Genomic DNA, 6,240 nt, shown 5'->3' with positions numbered 1-6,240 from the left:
TTGTTGTTTCTCATTTTGAATTCTCTCTTTGTACGAGCCCGTTCTGATTTGATAGAAAGAATTGTTTCTGAGAATTTCAGGGCTTTTAACTTTGTTATCTTCAACTTGAATTTCTGTGTTTTTGTCTTCCTTATTTTCGACTTCAACTATAGACTCCACATCGGTTTTGGAATCTTCTTTATCGGCTTTTGAATTCTCTATTTCAGTTTTGAAATTCTGGGTGTCTTCCTCTTGAGTTTCCTCAACAACAACTTGAGGTTCATCTTCCATTTCCATCCTGATCCTTCGCATTACAGAAAATTTTCTTTTCTCTTCACCTTGATTCCTTTTACTTTCTTTCCTTCATTGTTTTCCTTTTTTCTAAAATCCTTCTTGCTTTATTGTACAACTATTTGATCTTTGAGTTTGACCTCCTCTGTATCCTTCTTTTTCTTTTCTACTTCCTGACTTTTCTAGTTTTTCTGAGCTTTATCACATTTATTGTGCAGGAAAGTATTACAGACAACACACCTCTTTGGTTTCCATTCATAAGAGATCTCCATGACATTGTGCTTTCCTTTTCTGTCAACAACTGCCATTTTCATTGGTAGGACACTCCTTGGATGCACTTCAATGCTAATTCTAGAAAATGAAAAGTGCTCTCCTCCTTCAATTATTGGGTCCATATATAATGGTTTCCCAATTGTACCTGCAAAATGACTAATTGCTTCAGCATTGTACATGTGGGCTGGAATGTTCCAAACTTGAACAAAATCTGGGTTGTTTCTTTTGGTTTGCTTTGTAGATTCATCTCTTCTAACCACTTTTCCAGTTTCATGCAATTTGATCCTATGTTAGTATGCCATTTCTCCAAGATTTCTTTCAGATTTGTGTCATTTTTGAACTGCATGAAGTAGAGATCATGTATATTTGCAGAAACGTTTTCAAGCTCCTTTTCTCCCCACTGTTTAATTAGAGTCTTTTTGGTAGTTGGGAATGATACTCTGTTTTTCCAAATGAAGTTTCCAACCACTACAAACTCTCAGTCTTCAATACATTTCTTCTCTACTTTAGAAGACTGTTTGCATTAAAGGAGAGTTGATTACCTCTACCTTTGTTTGGATATCCCCCAAGTAGATTTATCCTTTGTAGGCATGGTGTTCAGATTTCTTTTCAACTTTATTCTTCCATACCTCGTTGACTTTCCATGTTGAATTACTACTGATAGTGTAGGTCTTGGTTTTGGGAGCCTTCATTAGCTCCTTCATTACATCACTGACCATTTAACTATTTCCTCATATTCTGTTTTCTTCATTAAATTCCAGTCCTGAAGATAATGAATATTGAGTTGGACTTTTATTTGCTGAACTTTCTTTTTACTAATTGTGATTTCACCATCTTTAGCATGCATTAGGATTTTAGTAATCTAATTTTTAAGACCAAACAGGTTGGCTATTTCATTATAACCAACATTCCAAATTCTTTCTTTCTTCCCCTGTTTTTCTGCAGCACTTTTTTCAGAATTTTTAATAACAATTGGTTCCTTACTTTTGTTGTATTCCTATTTTTCCTGGATTATTTCTTCATCAATCATATCAATTTTCTTCTCAGCTACCTTCCTTAAACCTTCCATCACAAATTCATTGACTTCCTTATTCTTATTGCTTTTCTTTCTTCCCATTTTGATGAATAGCAGAACACAACAACAAAACAGAGCAATAACAGAATATGGTACACTAGAAACCCTAACTATTACAGAACAGGGTAAACTAGAAACTATAACCTTCCAATCAAGCTTTACAGATGAATAAACGACCTAGTTATAAGAGTCGATATTGTGCCGTTTGTGCCGACTATGTTGATCGTGTCGATCGTATCGATTGTGCCGATCATGCCAATTGTGCGCACATTCTTGAATTGACAAGCGACTAGAAATCGTGACCACAACAAGAGAAACCGTGACCTTGATACCGTACCGTTCGTGCTGATCCTGCCAATCGTACCGATCGTATCGTTCGTGCTGTGAAATCTCTAGAGGTTTCTCTCTCTTGACTGCATGCCAAAACTTTTATATTTTAGTTAAAAACAAGTACAACCCTTTAATCAAATGTCAGAAGTTTTCTAAAGCTACATATTTTGTTTTAACTGATAACTCAAATGTATGCACTTGGTGACTCCGTTAATAATTTCAGTATGTTTAGAACTCAAGTTTTACTAAGATAGCCCATTGGTAAGAGTTGGCTTAAGTGACTGAAAGATCACGAATTTTATTCTATTTGTAAGTATTTTAAGTTTAAGCGGGGACCATGATTGTGGGGTGTCATGCTAGTTCTCCTTTAATTCCCAAAAAAAGTTTCACTACTTTTATTAACATCTGAGTTTTAGATACATTTAGAATCCTATTTTTCAAGTATTTATTAATTAATTGAAACAATATGTAACATTCATATATCATATACAACCTTATTACACGAATTATTAAATAAATAATTATTTTGGAAAATTTGATCAAATGATCCTCAAAAGAGGGTCATTCTCATATTTAACCTCAAAAATATCGAATTTATTTTTTAACCTTTTTTTATAAAAAAAATTCCTTTTTTACCCTAACTAATCTTTTTCCTTTTTTTTCTTTTTTTTTCTTTTTTCTTTTTCTTCTTCTTCTTCTTCTTCTTCTTCTTCTTCTTCTTCTTCTTCTTCTTCTTCCTTTTCCTTTTCCTTTTCCTTTTTCCCCATTTCTCATTCCCGTTTTCTCCTCATCTCTTCTCGACGACATTGCTCCAGCCCCAGCCAGCCACAGCCGCCGCCGTCCCCCTATCCTCCCCGGCGACCTTGCTCTAGCACCAGCCGCCGTTGCTCCTTGGCATCACAAACAGGACGACTTCCGACGATCGCCAAGCCACGGAGACGCTGAGCCCGACGTTCGCCCAACATTACTGAGGTTAGTAATGCTTAGTTAGTTCTACTCCCCAATGATTTTTCCGTTTTTTACATGTTGAGTATTAGTTTTATGGTTTTAGGGTTTTAGTTTAGGATTTAGGCTTTAGTTAGGGTTTAGGGTTGAAATGCTTAGTTAGTTCTATTGTTTTGGTTTGAAATGATTTGATCCGAGAAATGTAGTTTAATCTGAATGGTTTGTGAATAGGGTATGGGGGTTGTGCGAGGGGCGTGGGTGGGGCATGGGGCGTGGGCTTGGGCTTGGGTGTGGGCTTGGGCTTGGGCGGGGCGTGGGCTTGGGCGTGGGTGGGTCACGAGTGGGGCGTGGATTTAATTGCAATTCAATTGCATACCACGCATTATGTAAAACGAATTTAATGATTATTAATAAGCGGGGATAGCTTAGTTAGGAGAGCGTCAGACTGAAGATCTGAAGGTCGGGTGTTCGATTGATGTGAAAGTCGGGTCTTAATTGATCATGAATATGCGTTTTGTTTTATGTAGGTGGCTATTGAGACGATTTATGTGATGATACAAACGTTCCTATATAGTTTGATCTTGTACACAATGATTGGATTCCCATTGAGTGCGACCAAGTTCTTGTGGTTCTACTACTTCGTGTTCATGTCCTTCATTTATTTGACGCTTTATGGCATGATGGTTGTAGCGCTAACACCAAACATTCAAATAGCTTCCATTTCCATGTCTTTTTTCCTTGCACCGTTCAACCAACACTTGCACCGTTCAACCAATTGTCGCGATAGAAAGAATTGTTTTCTATCGCAAGAAAGCAGTTGGGATGTACTCTGCACTACCTTATGCATTTGCTCAGGTAAAAATAAATTCAAAAAAGCTCTCATGTGAAAGTCGGGTCTTAATTGATCATGAATATGTGTTTTGTTTTATGTAGGTGGCTATTGAGACGATTTATGTGATGATACAAACGTTTCTATATAGTTTGATCTTGTACACGATGATTTGATTCCCATTGAGTGCGACCAAGTTCTTGTGGTTCTACTACTTCGTGTTCATGTCCTTCACTTATTTGACGCTTTATGGCATGATGGTTGTAGCGCTAACACCAAACATTCAAATAGCTTCCATTGCCATGTCTTTTTTCCTTAGCTTTTGGAATCTATTCTTCGGTTTACTCGATCAGTAAGTGCATTAGTTTCGTAGATTAGTTTCATATTTCATCAAATCAATTTTCTTGTTGTAATGTATTTGTTTTATTTGGGGCATGCGCAGCAAATACCCATTTGGTGGCGATGGTATTATTAGACTTCTCCAATTGCATGGACGATTTATGGCCTTCTAACGTCTCAACTCGGGGATTTGGAAACTCAAATTCAAATACCGAAAATTGGTGTGATGTCTGTGAAAGACTACCTAGACAAGATGCTCGGGTTCAAGTATGACTTCCTTGTGCCGGTTGCAATGGGCCATGTCGGTTGGGTGTTAATGTTCTTATTTGTTTTTGTGTATGGAATTAAGTTCCTCAACTTCCAAGGGAGATAATCTAGATTCAAGCTTTTGAATAGAAGAAGTTAGTGTGTTTATTGGTGTGTAACAGGGACGTATATAGGTGTGAGCTTAGGTGAGCCCATCCCTCCTGAATAAAAAAATGGAAATGATTTAGGGAACGAATTGGGGGACAAAATGGGGAGCGAAGCCACCTGGCATGCCACGGAGGAAAGAGAAAAAAATTACATCTCCTCTCTAGCAAACCCTCAGATCATTTCCCGCTCATCAAACAAAACCCTCCTTATTCTTCTTCTTCCATTTTCTTCACCCTCGGCACGCTGTTTATCATCTTCTCCTTCCATTCTTTAGATTCGTCTTCATCTGCGCCGTTTAGCTTCTTCTCCTTACATTCTTTAGATTCGTCTTCATCCTCGTCGTTTTACTTCTTACTGTTCTTGCGTCTTCATCCTCGTCGTCCTTCCGTTCTTTAGTTTCGTCTTCATCCTCGTCGTCTTCTCCTTGCGTTTTGTTTAGATTCGTCTTCGTCACTGTCCGACTGTCCGATTAGCTTCTTCTTCTAATGGTATATCTTCTCTGCCATCATAGCTTACTTTTTTCTACGTTTTATTGTTCTTCTGTTTGTTTCTTGGATTCACGTTTTTCTGTTGTTATGTGATTGTTATGTGTAGGAAACAATGTGTAGCTAGAACCTGTATAAAATTGTTAATATTTTTATTATTTTCAAGAACCTGTATAAAACTGATAATATTTTTGTTGGCTTGTGTTGTCCTCTGTTTTGTTCTATGTTGTCCCGTGTCTTAAACTATGATGTCCCGTGTCTTAAACTATGTTGTCCCGTGTAAATATTGAAGTTGCTCTAAATGTTAATATTCTGATGTCATTTGTGTTATTGTAATATGTTGTTCTGTGTTTTAAACTATATTTTTTTTCGTTTTAATGTGTTTTATCCAATATGTCTTCCTGCATTTTATTAAATATGTTGTCATGTATTACTGTAATATGTTGTTCATGTGTTGTCATGTATTCTTTGTGCTGATTTCTCTTTTTTGTCTTATGTAGCCCTATGGATGAACCATCATCACCATGTACCGAAGACAAAATTCCCAATGTTGGGATGTCATTCATTTCTGAAAATAACCTATCAACAATTGGGGACATAAATAGGTATATCTTTTTGTTGTTTATGTAGTTAGACTGTTAATATTCTGTTGATTTTAAAAACCTGTGTAAAACTGTTAATATTTTTGTTGGCTTGTGTTGTCCTCTGTTTTGTTTTATTTGTTCCGTGTCTTATACTATGATGTCTCGTGTCCTAAACTATGATGTCCTGTATTTTTATACGTTGTTGTCATGTGTTGTAAATATTTAAGTTACTCGAAATGTTAATATTCTATTGTCATTTATATTATTGTAATATGTTGTTCCGTGTTTTAAACTATATTTTAATGCGTTTTATTGTTCTTTTGTTTGTTTCAAGAGATTCACATTTTTCTGTTGTTTTGTGATTGTTCATGTGTTGATTTCTGTTTTTTGTATTCTTATAAGTGGATTCCATAAGTGGATTCCAGTGTACGTGAAATAAGTGGATTCCAGTGTACATGAGATGTCATTTCTGGGCAGGCATGTCAACATCCCAGAGAAGTGAAAGCATCAATTCATTTTTTGATGATTATGTTACTTCGACAACCTCTCTGAAGCAGTTTGTTGAGCAATTTGATAGAGCACTGAAGAAGAACATAGAAACTGAAAACAAACTGGATTTTCAGTCTTTTAATTCAGTGATTCCAATTGTAAGTGGCTATTCTTTATAAATACAGTTTCAAAGCGTTTACACAAATG

General features: G+C 36.3%; 1 pseudogene; it reads left to right on the top strand.

The window, feature by feature from the left end:
* Positions 1–3,127: 3,127 nt before the first annotated feature.
* On the top strand, positions 3,128–4,434 carry LOC124943288 (annotated as a pseudogene).
* The last annotated feature ends 1,806 nt before the right edge of the window (positions 4,435–6,240 follow it).

This window comes from Impatiens glandulifera, chromosome 6 (assembly GCF_907164915.1).
Source record: "Impatiens glandulifera chromosome 6, dImpGla2.1, whole genome shotgun sequence".
In the NCBI taxonomy this organism is placed as follows: domain Eukaryota; kingdom Viridiplantae; phylum Streptophyta; class Magnoliopsida; order Ericales; family Balsaminaceae; genus Impatiens; species Impatiens glandulifera.
This window is presented reverse-complemented; position numbering and strand designations above follow the sequence as displayed.